Here is a 17,389-nt window from a genome sequence, read left to right as displayed (position 1 = left end):
CCATGTTTTTCCTAGGGATGGATCTCAGACTACCAAGCCCAGTGGCATGGTCCTTTACCTGCTGAGCCATCTTGCTAGCCCCTGCCTCTCCTTACAAAAGCAACAACCAAATGTCTGTGTCTAGGCTCCTTGGTGTATGAAACCCTAAAAAGACTCTCCCCTCTCTTCTTTTATTTATACTTATATATATTTTTAGACCAAGTCTCATTCTGTGGTCTAGGCTGGCCTTGAACTAACAACTCTATGACTTAGCCTTTTATGTGCCGGGATTACAGGCCTAAGCCACCAAGCAGAGCCTGACTTGGTTTTATTCTTGTGGGAAGCTGAGAGAATATAGACACTTCCTCTGAAACCTCTTCAGACCCGCCATCTTGAGTATCAGTTGCTAATGTGCCCACACACACTTACCAGCAAACAAGTTTGGGGTCTTTGCTGGTTGGTCCTTTTCCTACTTGCAGAATGTATTGGCCCTTACTACATAGTTTATATCTTGACTGTCCCCAAAGGCTCAGTCCCCAGGGTGTGGCACTCTTGAGAAGTTGAGGAACCCTTCAGAAATAAAGTCCTCTGGGGAGTTCTGGTCCAGTGGATCCTCACAGGGAAATGTGGGATTCTGACCTCTTCCTGTTCCTCTTGCTTTGGTTCCTAGTCATGCGTGGAATGGACCTTGTAGACCCATGACTTTCTCTCCATCACCCCCGAAGTAGCAAAGGCCACCAAAAACCTGCAAAACTACAAACCAGCATAAATATGTATTTCTTTATTCGTACATAGACTATCTCAAATATTTTGTTCTAGCAATAAGAAGCTATTTAACAAATGGCCTCTGTTCTCAGTCTTCAGTTTTTATTGTTTCTGCTTAAATTTGTGAGCCCCTCTTTGGTACCTCTTCTTAGCTGTTCAATCTTCTAAATATTTTACACATTGTCACCCATCTAAAATTACTTGAATTAGCCAAGAAAGGTTGTCCTTTTTTTTAACATTTTCTCATACCTAAGGACCGATCTGTCTCCATTCATAACAGCTCTTTCCAAACAGCCAGCATCCTCCATCTCTTCTCTGCTCAGAGCGCTGTCTAGGATTCCGGGCTTCCCCAGGCCCGCTGCTCTGTGTGCCAAGCGCCTTGCCTTTAGAATCCAGAACGCCTCTGCAGCTGGATCGCTGTCTTCCAAATTGCCTTTCCCGTTGCAGATGTCACTGCTCCTCAGCCATGGTCAGTCAGAGTCAGGTCCCAGAGACCTGTCTCCTCTCTGCCATCCTTGTCATCATCACATTTCACTTGGCAGCACCATGATGCGTGGATCAGATGTTCCCTTTTACTCTTTCATCTTGGCAGCACATATGAATTAGTGTCTAGCGACATGGAGGCAAAAAAAAAAAAAAAAAAAACTAATGGAAATTTAACTGAAAACAAAAAAGCCAAACCCTACCATCCCAGCAGGAATTGAACCCAGTGGCCTTAACAGGAGGAGGATAGTCCATCCACTGGGCTTTCGGGTGGAGTGCAGTGGACAGGGCTGCAGATAGGCATCACATCAGTAAACAGGTGAGTCTTGTATTTTCCCAGTATTACTTTGGTCAACAAAATGAAGAAAGGAAGTGGATTCCAATTTAAATGTCAGAGCTATCTACTGTAAGGATTCCAAACAGGGGGCTTTAATGAAAATAGGATTTAATTTCCTGTAAATGTTTGAGTTCTTTAACCCTAATATATAGCAGTGATGAATATTTATACCAGTGAAATGTATCTTCCTCATACAAGAGTGTTTAGTCAGCCACAAACAAAGGAATTATGGGAGGATTTTTCTTTTATGGATTTTTCTAGAGGAAATAACATTATCTGAATAATTTTGTACCTTCTTTCATATTTTTCTCCAAAAGGATAAGGTATGCCAAAAAAAAAATGTGTCAAGCATACTCTTTTAAATAATATTTTTACTTATTCTTTTAAATTTTTGTGTATGTATATATAAAATGTATTTTAATTGATCTATGACTAACTCAAGTATACTGTTTAGATGGCTCCATGTGCTGGCAGCCTGCAGGTATTTAAACTATTGGGCTCTTATGGTGTGTTTTTATTTTAAAAATGAATTAAGCTTATCCAATATTTTATATTCAGATTAACCTAGTTTTCATCCAATCTCTGGTACTTAAGGGAAGTGGAGTTCCCTGAATAAAGTAGAATATCTCAGAACACAGTGAGGTTGAGATGAGGGTAAGCCTCCACTTCTAACCTCATTTTTGATGCCTTTTTTTTTTTTTAAGACAGGGTCTCATCATGTGGCCCTTGCTAGAGCATAACTTGTTATGTAAACCAAACTGGCTTTGAACTCACAGGGATGTAACATCCTCAGTGATGCTGGGACTAATAAAGCCCTGTGTGCCTTCTGTATTTAGAGCCTCTTGCTGTTTTCTTATGTCTTGTGACATGACTGTGTGCAGCACAATATGTAACCCTAACTATACTATCAAATCACTGGAAGCCCAGCATAATATTCACAGGAGGAAACAGTGCATTGCAAAAATCCCAGAAATATTAAAAAACAAGCAAATGATAGGGAAAGAGCAAGATCCCACTAAAAGTTAAAAGGTGTGGGTGAGTGGTGGGGGGCGGGGGATCCTGAAGATTTTATTTTCAAATACCAACAGAGCCAGGCATGGTGGCACATATAGTTAATACTAGCATTCACAAGGCAGAGGCAGATCTCTGTGATTTCAAGGCCATAGCAGTCTACATAGTGAGTTTCCAGGGCCAGTCAGAGCTACAAAGTCAGAGATCCTGCCTCAAAATAATAATAGGGCTGGAGAGATGGCTCAGTTGTTAAAAGTGCCTTCTGCTCTCCCAGAGGTCCTAAGTTTAATTCCCAGCAACCACATGGTGGTTCACAACCATCTATAATGTGATCTGATGCCCTCTTCTACAGATAAATCACTCATGTACAATAAATAAAATAAATAAATCTTTAAAATAATAATAAGATAACAATAACAAACACAAATTAAAATATCAACAGATTGTTTAAAGCCCTCAATTTTTTTTTTTTGCCCTTTAAAAATAAGATTTATTTTTATTCTATGTCTATGAAGGTATGTGTATGTAGGTAGATCTGTATACCACATGCATGCAGTACCCTTGGAAGCCAGAAGAGGGCAATGAGTCCCTGGATTTACAGACAATTATAAGTGGCCATGTGGGTGCTGGGAACTCAACCCTGGTCGCAAGAGCAGCAAATGCTTTTAACTACTAAACCATCTCTCCTATCCCCCAAAATTATTTTTTTAAAGGCCTTAATCCACAACCGTTAATAGACATCCTTACAATAAACGTCTCTCGTAGAGGACCACAATGATGGAGACATAGAAAGAAAAGCATATGGACCCCATAAGCAAATGCCCACAATAGCACTGTGCTTCGGGCCATGCAGACAGCTAGTCTGAGACTGAGAAAACTTTCCTGCGCTTAATGGTATTTATAAGCTTCTGTTAACTGAGAGAGTAAAAATGGCTTTGTGAGTTGCTAATCAATAAAAGATAGGCTTTTGATGCCTTAACTTCATCTCCCGTTAATTATGTTGAAAGCTATATAAAGAATGAACCACTGGCGATGGTAGAGGAGGGGTGTCTTGGGCTCGGTGTGGTGAGGCAGGCCTGCGCCCTTACTTGCCTTTGACCCTAATTCTTTCCCACCAGCTATCTGTGGTCAAATATCTGTAGTTTCCAGTGTAATTACATGCCACTCACACCATGGAATTTTCTCTAATTCTGCCTGTAGAAGGTGCATCCTCCTTTCCCATGTGCAAGGAACACTTTATCTGCATCCATGGTGTGGAGACTGTAGTGTTCTAGCATAAGCCTAACAAAACTGACACATGCAGAATCGCACGTGTGTGTCCCAGTGCTTCCTTGAGAGAGAAAGTCTTGAGGGTGTGTGTCATTCTCTAGGCACGTGTGTCCTTCCCAAAGCACTCAGCACTGAGCCTTGCCCTTTAGGAACAATCAATAAACATCAGCTGAATTACTTAATTAACGTTCCTGTCCACTCAATATAAAATGTCTGCTTGAAGACAAAGGCCAGGCAATGAGAAGGCTCACTGGATAATCAATATTTCAATTTTTATGCATCCAATCAATGTCAAATGTTACAGTGAATAAGGTGCTATAGTATTTATCTGCACACAACTGTGAAGTGACTGCTCTCTTCCCTCTCCACCAGAAACCAGTTGACTGTGGGAAAGTCATTGCCCATTTCTGGGATTAAGGCTGTCATCAGTAAAAATAAAAGATGGAGTTGTACCTGAGGAGTCTTCTGGCAGTACAAGCCAGTGTCTCACACATGGCGCCCTTGCTGCAAAGGTATTAGAAAAGGAAAGACACAGGCTAACAGAAAGCTTAGCAGGTGAGGCCATGCATCTGTTAATTAGCTTGATTTATCGATGCACAGTTAATGCATCTATCAAAGCACTGTATTGATATATATCATAGATGCACACGGTTTTGAGTTGTACAAACCCATATGGAACTCAAATGAACACATAGATAAGCAATGCCAAGAAGCTGCTATCTTACCTAGGATGAGAAAATGAGAGGAGGAGGTTTTGCTACCACTCTCTGAGTGACATCTAGCTCAAAGGAATACTTTAGCTTCCCCCTTCCTCTACAAGTATTTGTATTGGCCGAACCTAGCTATAAAACATTCTGTGATGTTGTCTGTGAGGTTGATGCCAAGCAGTAGACAAGAGCAGGTCTAACATCACTGTGGCTGCTATTTGACTTCAAGGCTATTCCTGGAATACCCAGGTGCCCCTGCAATATTCACTACAAGAAGGAATAAGTTACACTTGTCTTGTGTATCCTTGGGGAAAGATCACCTTGGGTCATAGGGACCTCATCTTTCTCAAAATATTTTACTGTACTTTCAGTTTTCTCTTGAAGGAGAGAAACTCTGGCATATCTGCATTCCCAGCACCACTAGCTTGTGCTCTGGAAACATTATCAAGGAAAATAAGACTCATTTGAGCACCAAGAGTGGGGATGTAATAACAGAGACAGTTACCATGGCAACCAGGCAGGTAGCTCACACAGAGTGGATACACTGAACAAACCAATTCCTGACTAAGGTGGGACATAGTGGAGTGGCTTGAGATTTTGTCATATTACTCAGAAAAATGCGCAACTCAAAGCTTATGAGTTGACCTAGGCATGGTGGTGCATACTCTTCAATCCCAGCACTGAGAGGCAGGGGCAGGCAAAGCTCTGAGTTCAAGGCCAGCCTGTTCTACAGAGCAAGTTCCAGGACAGCCAGGGTGATACAGAGAAAACTTGCCTCAGAAAAACCAAAACAACAGAAAAAGCTTATGAACTGAGTTGGGGATATAGATCTGGGGTTGAGTGCCGAGCATTCACTGGGCCCTGAATATGATTCCCTAGCATTGTGAAATAAATAAACAAAATTTTGAATTATTTCTAGAATTTTCCATGAGGGAGCTATGAATGATGGGGAAGAACTGGCTTTCTTTTTCTGTGCCTGAGCTCTCTCTCTCTCTCTCTCTCTCTGATAAAATGGGGGCATGGTGTCTGCATCCTTCTCTCACCACAGACACAAGAATAAGTCCAGTTAGTGGTGATATGTTACCCAGTGCTAACAGTTTTAGAACCCAAGACAGGTAGATCCTCAGAATAATTCCTTGTGGATCTGTTCATCTCGTCAATGGCCACACTTTACACTGTCAGGACACATACAGCCGTGTGAATTTCACTTTAAACAACAACAACAGAAATCCAAATGACACTCTTACTTAGTCTAATGTATCAGGAGAGAAAATTTTTCCCAATATTCATTTGAGTTTAAAATGTTTCATCCAAGCTGTTTCGGTTTCCTGATCTCAACAGGGTAATATCCAAAATACACAAGAACCACTGAGCAAGCCAGGAAAATCACGTGCCTGCTCCTACAGTCTGCAAAGCTGCCATTAGCAACAAGCTTTACAGCATGGGCCCTCTCCAGCTCGCTCCCCCACCCCCCATCCCCATGGCTACTTTCCACAGCACTGCCTTCTCTAACATGCCAGGTCAATGCTGAGAAGGAACTCAAACCACAAAGGACCAAAAAGCAAATATTTTTGCCCAGAGCTAATGTAACAAATTACACGCAAGATCTAAACTGCAAGAACCTTTTAAATGATGCAAGTCTACACAAACATACAGCGTCCCCTTTGCCAAGACTTAAAAATTAAATTAAATCTCAGTGGAAGACCCCCTCGGGGATTTACAGACTCAGGGTTCTGGTCTCAGCAGGGCCACAAGCCTCCCTACCCATTGGGTTTCTGTTGCCTGCCTCTGTCATGCATACATAAAAACTGAGCATAAACTGAGCATGTACAGCTCCGTGCAAGACAGGTTTCTGTGCACGATCAGAGACTTGTCTTTAACAGCTTCCAGCACGTGCTCAGTTGCAATCTGTTGTCTGGAATGTTTCGTTTTGACTGTCAACTTGACTGAATTAAAATCACTGAGGAGGTTCACCTCTGGCTATATCGGTGAGGATGTTTCCAGAAAGATTGAACTTTCTGGAAGTTAAAGATGGGAGAGGAGACCCATCTTAAGCTGAGCAGCACTATCCCATGAGTTGGAGTCCTAAGACAAAAAAAAGGGAAAAGGAGAAAGCCAGTCAAACCCCAACATTTATCTCTACTTTCTGATCCACCCAGATGGCTATGTGCATCTCCTTCCATGGCAGGCAGCACCTGCTACTGTGCTTTTCTGCCCTGATGGACTAGATCCACTCAAACCGTGAGCCAAAAGCAACCCTTCCCTGCCATGAGTTGGGGTCACAGTGACCAACCAGTAAAGTAGCTTCTGAATGGCTATCGGGTGGGCACGTAGACCTGAAGTCAGGTTCTGTTTCTGCCGGAAGCAAGACCGCAACTAAGTAGAGGAACTGGGGTGCTCTCTGCCTCCTTGGTCAGCAGGTTCATAAGTTCAAAAGGGGTGCATTACAGGTGCCCAACAGGAGCCTGATGCCTAACTGGGAACACAACAGCTATTAGAGCTGATGCTATCCTATGGAAAGCCAGATGCGGGAAATAGCTGGACGCAGCTGCTTTGAACGGAGTCACCACCTTGATGAGCATTTGTGGTTAGACACTGGAAACCAGCAGACATATTGGATTGCGGCTGCCTTTGCCCATGGCTATATTACCTAGCATTCAGCCCAATTCTTTATTTCCTGCTCCTTCAGTTGTGGCCGAATCCCCAAGCAGCAGAGTGGCTGAAACTGAAGAAGCTCATTTAGAGGAAATAAGTGCAGTAGGGAAACTAGCCATGGAACTTTGGAGCCAGTCAACCGCATCTGGCTTTGCTTTGCTCACACACTCACTTGGACACAGGTAGTAGTGGAGGCCACATTCTGAGAACTTGGAGAAATATATATGTTTATGTGTATGTGTGTATATATGTGTGTGTGTGTGTGTGTGTGTGTGTGTGTATGTGTGTGTGCGTGCGTGCATAATTTTTTAAGTCAGCATGTACCATTGGTTCTGCATCACTTTCTCTTCCAACTTCCCTTATGCTTTGACTTCCAGCAGAATATCGAATATATCTTTTTAGCCCTGCCCATCAGCAGGGAGATGTGTTACTGTCAATGATTGATTGCTCGCTTTCATAGATGGTACGGCTCCAACTGTCCCCTTGGAAAAATCTTGCTAGTAGATGGGCCTCCAGTGTCTGTCAAATGCAGCAGGCCGCTGGTCACCAAATCCACGTTCAAGTGCAGAAGGTCCAAGGCACTCAGGCATACTGGCCAGCCACCAGCAAGCACTCACACCAACATTTGGAAGCACCAACCAACCATTTGAAAAACTTTCCAAAGATTCTGAATGTTTCTGAACGGAGGAGGATAAAGAGGGAAACGAAGAGACAAAGGAGGAAGGAAGTCTGTTTAGCTCCCAGACACCAGCCATTACCAGAAAATCAATACTCAGTATGGTACCCTAACCCTGGGTCGTCCTATTCTTTTCTCTGCCTTCCTGATATTTTTTACAATAAACAAATGGCTTCTGATAACCAAAAAGAAGTGTCCTCATTTGTTTGCTGAGTTCTGAACATTGAGTGTTCTGACAATGGGTTCGGAGAGGAACAAATAAATACATATGTGTATATGTAATTGATTCCTGAGTCTCAGAACACAAGAAATGAGACTGCAGAGAATGACAAGTTCTCTAACTCCATTTGGTCCCTGAGTTCTGAAGGAAACGTTTGGATAGTGAAAGGCGAAGCAGCATGGGATGCCTAATGGGACTAAGACCCTCTCACTTATCTTTCTTCATGTGTGTTTGCCTGCTTGTCTGCATGCACACCACATACATGTATGGGTGACTGAAGAGGCCAGAAGAGGGAGTTAGAATCCTTGGAATGGATGATTGTGAGCCACCGCACATGGGTGCTGAAAACCAAACTTGGGTCCTCGGTATGAATAGTAAGTATTCTTATTTATTTATTTATTTATTTAAGATTTATTTATTTATTTATTATGTATACAATGTTCTGTCTGCATGTATGCCTGCATGCCAGAAGGAGGCACCAGATCTCATTATAGATGGTTGTGAGCAACCATATGGTTGCTGGGAATTGAACTCAGGACCTTTGGTAGAGCAGCCAGTGCTCTTAACCTCTGAGCCATCTCTCCAGCCCCAATAAGTACTCTTAGCAACTGAGCCCTCTTATATTTCATTTTTAATAAACAATTTCCTATATGTAAGCACCAAAATATAGACTGATAGGAAATTCTTCAAGTTCTGTAAGTGATGAAGTTTGAAGGCCTACATGTATAACAGAACTTTATGTTTGCTTTGATTGCTTATTTTTTTTTCTTTCCTTTTGTTTGTTTTGGTGGTTTGTTGGTTGGTTGGTTTTTTTGCATGGGGGGTTTAGCCAAGGCCAGGGTCTCACTCTGGCTAGGTAAGTGCTATACTATTAATTGTTTCCCCAGATCTTTATGGATTTTGAGAGAAGGTCTCCCTAAGTGGCCCGCAGTGGCCTTGAACTTGCTGTGTAGCTAAGATGGCTTTAAATATGTGGTCTCCCTGTCTTTGTTTCCTGAGTACAGGGATTGCAGGTACTCCCTCAGAGGCTACAGGGGTGGGAACCCTAGAAGTAGAGCTGCAGGCAGTTGTGAGCCATCCAGTGTAATTTGTAGGAATTGAATTTGAGACCTCTGCAAGAACAGTAAGTGCTCACAACCACTAAGCCAGCTCTCCGACCCCTGAGATCCATTTTTAATGTTAATTTGTGTCATCCTAAATATTCTATCAGTGAAGTAAAGGTCTAAGAGACGCAGGCAAAAACATGAGATGGATAATGAAGCTTGACTTTTTGGCCCACGAAGGCTTTGCTGTGCTTTGGGAGAATTAAGTTAGAGAGCACAAAGTACTGGCCAAACCCCCATGCCCTATGCCCTACGCCCTATGCTCTATGCCCTATGCCCTATGCCAAGAAGCTAAAATTTGTCAAGAAACTAAGGATTTGACCATTTCATATACAGTACCAAAGAAGAACTGTCCTAGCTGTCAAATGAACACAGTTCTGTTAACTATATCTCAAGAAAAGAGGTAACCAGAGACCCAGAATTGTTTTCAATATAAAAGTGTAAGGTGAGATTTTTTTCCCCTTTTTTATTACCTTCCATATATGTCTGAATCCCGCCAGCACTCACTTTATGTTCTCTGGGATATTTCCCAGATGTGAGTTAGGTTTGGAGGCTCAGCTCAGAAAGCCATCACACAGCTATGGAGTACCTCACATGCTCCCACAGCATTGCATTTATCCACTCTTGGGGCCTCCGGTCAGTGTCGCCAACATCTGTCCCGGCAGATGGCCACATTACTCAGCACACAGCAAGTCCAACTCAGTCTATGAAGAAGAAGAATGTCGTCCAGGCCAAAGACTATCTAGAAGTGGAAGAATTCAGCTGGCCTCAAAGGACAACTAAGCCCTGACCAATGGTCCTCTATCACCATGCGATAACTGTCCTTACTGTGCTCAAACATAGCACAATTGACACAAAAATACTAGCTTACTTCTGACTAACAGGGCTCAGCACTCCACACTCCCTGCCATGATTCTAAGGCCAGCCATACTTCCCCCTTCGTAGCCTTTCTCACCTCCTCCTCCATATTCTGAGCTCTTGAATCCCAAAATTCAACTAAAAAAGAAAAAATGTTCACCTTCACTGTCAGTTCAGTGAGATTTAGAATCAGCTAGGACACACACCTCTGGGTGTGAGTGAGGAAGCCTTGAGGAGAGAAGACCCAGAAGGCTAGAGTCCTAGAGTAAATAAAAAAGGAAAAGAGAAACAGGCTAAGGAGAGGGAGTAGTCTCTCTCTGCTTCCTGATAGTGGCCACTGTGGCACCACCTCACGTTGCTACCACCATGGCTCCCCCTCAACAATGGGCTGTACCCCTCAGACTCTGAGCCCAAATAAATCCTTTCTTCCTACATTGGTTTTGTTGTGTAATTTGTCACAGCACTGAGAAGAGGTATTAACACAGAAGACTCATGAAGTAGAAGCCAGGGCACCACAAGATGGCACCAAGCCAATGAGCACTTGGCTGTGACAGGTGCTTAGGACTCTGTTATTTGGTCTCATCCATCCTGAGTCCTGTGCTCAGTGGGACTGTTACAGAACCTCAACCTTGTCTTAAGATCCTCATGCTGGCCCAGTACCCATCTTCTTCACCCAGTGAACTGGAGAACCTTCTAGCATAAGCTTCCCTTTGTGGCCCCTTCACCTCCTCTCAGCTCCCCACCTTGTCGTCCCTATCCTAACCCATTCCTCTCAGCAGTCCGTCCTGAAGCCAGCCCTGGTGTTTCCTTCCTCCTCTGCAGCACTCCTTACTTGTAGCTCTTGTTTGATGTGCGAGGACTGCTGCCAAGTGTTTCTCATCGTCCCCCTGAAATCTTCTTTTAATATTTGAAACTGTACAAACAACAGCGTGGATCATCTCTTTTCATGCACACATCCTGTCTACTCACCCGCATTGGGAGTCTTCCAAGGCTCTGTCCTTTCCCATCTGCTCATCTCGCTTTCTAGTGACTCCCTTGGATGGATTTCTCCCACTTGCATAACACCATGGATGTTTTCATAGTCTTGTCCAAACCCCATCCAAGGGCCACTGGCCTAATGGTTCTTTCCCTTTCCCTTAATCACTCCAGATGCCCACTGTTTTCTCAAGGCCACCTCCAATTCCAAGGACGCTCTCTTCAAGGTGCATAGCTCAATAATTATCTAGTCATTTTCCGAGTCTCTTTAAAACAGGTGTGTGACATGTGTGTGTGTGTGTGCACGCTTGTGTGCATGTACAGGCATGCATATATGACAATGCATATATGTGAAAGTCAGAAGACAACTGGAAGAAGGTGCCCACTGTATGGGTCTCAGGGATAGAACTCAGGCCATCAGGCTTAACAGGAAATACCTTTACCATGGAGCCACCTCACTTGCCCTGAGTCTCTATGGCACTCATGTCTATGCAAATGATTTACTAGCTGCAAATATTCTAGTCTTGTTATCTGTGAGAGTTCACTTTTCTCGTTTTTCTAAATACAGTGCTCTTCTTCCTGAGGGCGCCAACAGAATCTTCATATGCATGGTCCTCTAGCATGGTGCAGGGTGCTCTGTAAGCTACCTGCAGTCTGTCCTTTAAGAGTTAAAGCATCAGGGCTGAAAAGACGGCTCAGAGGTTAAGTAAGGGTGCTTGAGGCTCATACAGAAGACTGCAGTTTGGTTCTCAGCACCAAAATCAGGCAGCTAACAGCTGTAACTCCGGCTCCAGGGGATCAAAAGCCGCCTCTGGCATCTACAAGCACCAACACAAAGGGCATACTCAGCAATAATGATGATGATGATGATGATGATGATGACGATGATGACCACGATAACAATAATAATAATAATAATAAATTTGATGATAATAATAAATCCTGAAAAAATTAAGAGGTAATATAATTCAGGATTTTGGTTTCAAATGTGTCATAGCAATGATCATAGTTCCTTAAACAGAAAGAAAGAAACAGAAACCTCCAAACCTAAATCCTTGGGGGGAGCAGGTTTTGTATATTTAAGGATCTCTTTTCACGGGTCACCAAATTTAAAGACAGTGCAGACAGGCCCCGACTTCACAGGGTTGCTTCAGTTCGTTATTTAAGAGCTGAAATAGCATCCTGAAAGAGGCTGTCTGGATCCTTATTCAGCCCTTGCTTTGCCAAGTGCAAAGTCACACGTGGCCAAGTAAAGCAGAACCGCGAAGAAAGCCGGTGTGACCAGCTTCCTTTCAAATCAGCAGTTCTAACTGCTGCCGGCATTTAACACGGCGCAGGTCACACCTGTGTTCCCTAGCCAAGAACACTGGCTAGCTCAGCACCTTCTGAAACCTCGGTGGCTGGCATCCAAGGCAAACATGAAAGAACAGGTGGACCACAGCCGAGAACTCAGCAGCTGCCACTGTAATCCAGGAAGCTCGCCCGCAATGCAACTGGGCAGGGAATAACTTGTAGTGAGCCGGGCTTAGGGCTGCTTCAACCTTCAATCTTGTGAGGATAATAATTCAGTAATTGTTGATGATAAATGCTCCTCCCTCGCCTCTTCTTGGATTTAAAAGTCTGGATTAGAGAGCTAGGCTTCATGTTAGAAATGAGGTAACCCAGTCTGCATCATTTCTTTGGTCTGTCACTGGTGTCCTGTGTGAAGTGACTAAATGTTTGCTCACATCTCCCTCAGGAAATCTAACACGACATTTTAACACGCTCATTTTCAGTACTCAAGTCCTCTCCCATGGGGCAACTCTAGATGTGTACATGTAGCAAGCATGCCCCCATTTCCCAAGCTGGAAAGTAGTGCAAGGTCAAGTTAGTCCTGTCCTCTTTGATGAGCCAGAAGAAGCTGACAGTGAAAGTTGAGAAGGGAGCTATAGCCGACTTTGAACATCGAAGTCTGTTAAGAACTGAGACCCTAAGCCGAGGGTGATGGCACCTTCAATCCCAGCACTCAAGGAGGCAGAGACAGGTGGCTCTCTGTAAGTTTGAAGTGAGCCTGGTGTACAAAGTGAGTCTAGGACAGCCAAGGCTACACTGAGTAACCCTGTCTCAGGAAGAAGAAAAAGAACAAAATGAAACAAAACAAAAAATTAGGAACATATATTCCAGATAACAAGCACCACAGAAAAAGGAAAGAAAGAAAGAAAGAAAGAAAGAAAGAAAGAAAGAAAGAAAGAAAGAAAGAAAGAAAGGCCAGGTAGGCAGGCAGGCAAGAGGGAGGGAGGGAGGGAGGGAGGGAGGGAGGGAGGGAAGGAGGCCATGTTCAGCCTGGACTCTTCCCTCTGCCTGCTTTCTCACTTATATCTTATAGCCAGGTCTTCGTTTTGAATGATTTTTTTTTTTTAATTCAATCAGCAAATCCTTTAAAATAGCCAAACTGTGTCTTCATGCAAGCCCAAGAGAGCAACAGAAACCATTCCTGGAGATGAACTTTTAGGACACAGGGTTGCTAGTCACCTGTATACTGGGTAAGCTATAGATGAGTCAAAAGTAGACACTGCCCATGACACTCTGGACCTCAAGTTCAGGTGCCACTCCCTCCAAGGCAGCCTGGGAACCAAGCTCCCCTCCTCCCTCCAGAGTTGGCCTCTCCTTCACACGGCAAGGCCTCTCCTGCCGAGAGCTCAGCTACGCGCTTATGTAAGGCTCTCCTGTATTTCTGGGCCAAGAACTGAGTCAGTCAGCTGCTTGCTTGGATAGGTCAGTTCAGGAAACCAAACCACACAGACCAGCAATGAGAAGCTGACGAACCTGCTGGGAGCTGGCTGTCCTCTGAGTGTGAAATCCACGCTTCTCGGCAGGTCAGCATGAGGGACCTTTGAATGAAGTCTCTCCATTACCACCTTGTTGGGGATCAAAACTGTTTGCTTGGCGCTTCCCACAACCTTTTCCCACACCAGTGCCCAATGCTTTCACAGTATCGAAAACCTCACTGTCCGAAGACTCCATTCCAAACAGCTGTTCCTGGGGGGCCAAGAGGGAACCTTCTGGAACAGCTGTTCTCAGCCTGGCTGAGTCAATGCCTCTGGAGATGGGCCCAGGGAATTGAGATTTTTTTTTTTTAAGTTCTTCAAGTGTTTGGGCTGTGCAGTTTAGAACTTGTCATTGTAGATTCTGAGTTCCCTCTAGGATGCTAAAGCCATCACAAGACTGGGCCTTGAAAGGATGTAGTGGACATGATGGTCGCTGCTGAAGCCCTCTCTTCTTCTTCTTCCATCTATGGCCGCAGTAAATAGGTCAGGACCACATCCCTAACCCTGGCCTCTCAACCTCAGTGTAACTGAGCTGGGTCCCACCTGACACACTTCTGTTATCACCACAGCCTAACTGCGGCTCTCCAAGAAAACCAACAAAGCCAGGAGTCTTGAGTGGCTATGGAAGACTCCAAGCCTTTCACAAAGGACCTTGCTGGGGGGGGGGGGGGAGGAGAGAGGGAGGGAGGGAGGGAGGGAGGGAGGGAGAATGTATATGGGGATGTGATGAAGAACTAGCGTCTCAGTTTCCCTATCTATCACACAGACATGGTGAAACCCGAAATCTAAACCCCGTTCATTCAGAGGAAGCAGTGTGGAGCTTCAGCCATTCCCATTTTCAACAATTCACTCACTCACCCCCCACCCTCACCCCCACCAGCACTTGCTCACCAGCCCCTCCCCCTCTTTTCCCCCCTTTTTATTCATTCTGAAAGCTTCTATTATCAATCACTGCATGAGGTAAATTTTCAAATCAGCAGTCAGGGTTTTTAAGCCGCATGACTCCTATTACAGGCAAAAGGAAGCAGGTGACCAACACCAACGCAATCTCAAAAATCCTGCACGCTGCAGCGGACGTCCTTCCTCCAGTTTGTCCCCTTGTTTTTCATGGCTCGTATCAAGGGTGGGTTTTTAACAAAGCTTTTCCTGAGGAAGGCTCTACCTTTCACAGAGGGCCCACGGGAACAAGGAAGAGAAAACAGGGAGCTAGCTAAGGGAAGGACAGTAAGCAGAAGAGGAGCACATGCTCAGGCGGCTTGGCTTTCTACAGCATCTCCCAGCTGGCTCCAGTCGGCAGCGAGGTGTCCTGGAGCTGCTTAGCTCTCTCTGTGCTGCTCTTGCTTTCCCTATCTTCAGTCATGGCTGCTTCCCGGAGGAATGGTGCCCTTGTGATGTCCTTGACTGTCCTCTCCAGCACCCCTCTTTCCACCCCCAGTGGACGTACCAACCTTGCCCTTCTCCCCTCTGGCCTCCTGCTTTTTCATGTCACACAGTGGTTGAATTTTTTTTTTTTAACTGTACCTTCATCCAAGACACTTAGTACAGCTGGGCCTCCCTGTCTTTGGGAGATCTGGACAAATCCCACACACCCAGTTTCAGGACTCAGTTGAGTTCCTTCCAGCCCACCCTCTAGGCTAGAATTGACGGCTTTCCCACCGTTCCTCACCTGACACCAGACAACGATAAACACTGGTGAAGAGACAGATGCCCACGCACAAGATCCTCGACTTGAGTTTCCAAGACAGTAGCATGGGACAGTGCAGGCTGGAAGAAGAGCCACCTGGACCCCTGGGAGGGGGCAGTGAAGAGAGCACTTGCTGTGACCCCTCCCCCAAGCTCTCCCATGTTTACGTTCATGATGAAAGTCCTCCACTTTGTACAAACATCGAGGTTCTAGGAAGATGTTCCTGGTTCTGACGTAGATATTCCCCACAAGATAAATAAATACAGGGAGAGTTGACGCAGGAAAATACAGAGTAGGACAAAATATGTCAATGGAACATAGGACAAGACAAAGAAAGCCCCAGAAACCAGTGAGGGTGACCCTTTCATTCAGCGTAGTAACACTACTACCTAAAACCACACAGTAACACAGTAAGACAGCTTTTTGCCTCCTGTCACGAAAGGCTTGTGTATTGAAAAGATCGGCCGGCAACCTTTCTGTTTATATCCAGCTGAAAATGTCTGCATCAGTTGATAGGCCAGATGCCATGGTCTGGAGAGCACTGGACTCAAACTGAGGACTTAAAAATACTGATAGGAACGGCTGAAACGCTATGGGCTGGCTTCAATATCATTCTAGTTCTGAACAATGAGAACCTCGAGGCTGGATACAGGCAGGATAAAGGCACGGTTAGCCATGCTTAGCCTTGCTTGGCAATGTGATCCAATTAATTAACACCTAAGGCATTGATGAGGCACACCTGTGGATGAGGTTGTACAGGCATTTCTCAAGATGAGTCGCTGATGAGAAAAGATGCATCCTGGATGTGGGCTAGGAATGAAAGAGGAAAGAGCAGAAAGCCCACTGAGCAGCAGCACGCAGCCCTCTCTGTTTTCTGGTCCACTGAGACGTGAGGAGTCCCGACTACAGAAGCCTACTACCGTGGAGCCCCCCACGACCATGCCTTCTTCATTGTGACGAGGTATAGGCCCCCAAACTATGAGCGAGAATAAATCTTTGCTCTCTGAACTTGCCTCTGTCAGGTATTTGGTCTTTATCAAAGAGAAAACTAATTAGTAAACAGCATGTACCAGGCTTTCCTGGCACCGTTACAGAAGGCTGCGCGTCACTTGTGGGAGGAAGAGAAAGTGTCACGTGAACAGGAAAGAGCCTGAGACCATGACCCAGGCTTGTCTTCCAAAGCATTTAAGAGTGGGGAGAGGGGGGTAGAGTGGGTGAATGGGTGGGGGGAAATAACTCACCAACATCAAAGGACAAGGGGAGCCCTTGGTGACCCACGATCACAGAGAAAACTTGCTTCAGGAACTCAGGCAGTCAGTCTGTGCAACACTGCCAAGTTCCTACCTACCTCCCCCGCCACCATCACATCAACAGACTGCTCTTCTTCTTCTCCTCCTCCTGCTCCTCCTCCTCCTTCCTCCTTTTTAATGGAAGGATCAAATAGTGTTCAAGGCTGGAACCCCAACAAAGCCTTCAGTGACACTGGTTTTAGAAAGAGAATGGTCCACGACTTCCTGTGCGTTTCCTCACCTAAAAGCTGTAGTTGTCTAGCTGCCTTAGCAGCCACACACAGGCCAACAGGAACCAATTCATGCAGCCTGTCTAGCCCTGTCACCTTGACACTTCAATTACCCCATAAATGCAGGTATGTTTTCCCAGCCAGGCAGAGAAACTTACAAACAAACAAACAAGAAATTTTGCACGTCAGCTTCTGCTTACCTTCCACTTTTGAAACCACAACTAGGGCCAAAGTAATCACAGTGAGCGTGAAAACCGAAAGAGTCACAGACCTGAATTCCAATCACTGCATACTGATTATCAGCTTGGCAGGAATTGTCACCTAGGAGACAAGCCTTTGGG

At 44.9% G+C, this 17,389-nt stretch overlaps 1 long non-coding RNA gene across 2 annotated transcripts in view; it reads right to left on the bottom strand.

The window, feature by feature from the left end:
* LOC311605397 overlaps window positions 1–17,389 on the bottom strand; it is a 28,564-nt gene continuing 11,175 nt past the window's right edge. Inside the window, exons 1-3 of one of the 2 annotated variants that reach the window (XR_014781925.1) lie at window positions 13,844–14,106; window positions 994–1,353; window positions 1–732 (exon numbers count right to left, since the gene is read on the bottom strand). This is a non-coding gene — a long non-coding RNA (uncharacterized lncRNA). Of the gene's footprint in view, window positions 733–993; window positions 1,354–13,843; window positions 14,107–17,389 lie in introns of those variants that run through there. The other variant, XR_014781924.1, reaches the window with a different exon arrangement.

Source organism: Acomys minous, assembly GCF_964271855.1.
Source record: "Acomys minous genome assembly, chromosome: 9".
In the NCBI taxonomy this organism is placed as follows: domain Eukaryota; kingdom Metazoa; phylum Chordata; class Mammalia; order Rodentia; family Muridae; genus Acomys; species Acomys minous.
Note: the sequence above shows the minus strand (reverse complement) of the source record. Positions and strands in the feature narration are given on the sequence as shown.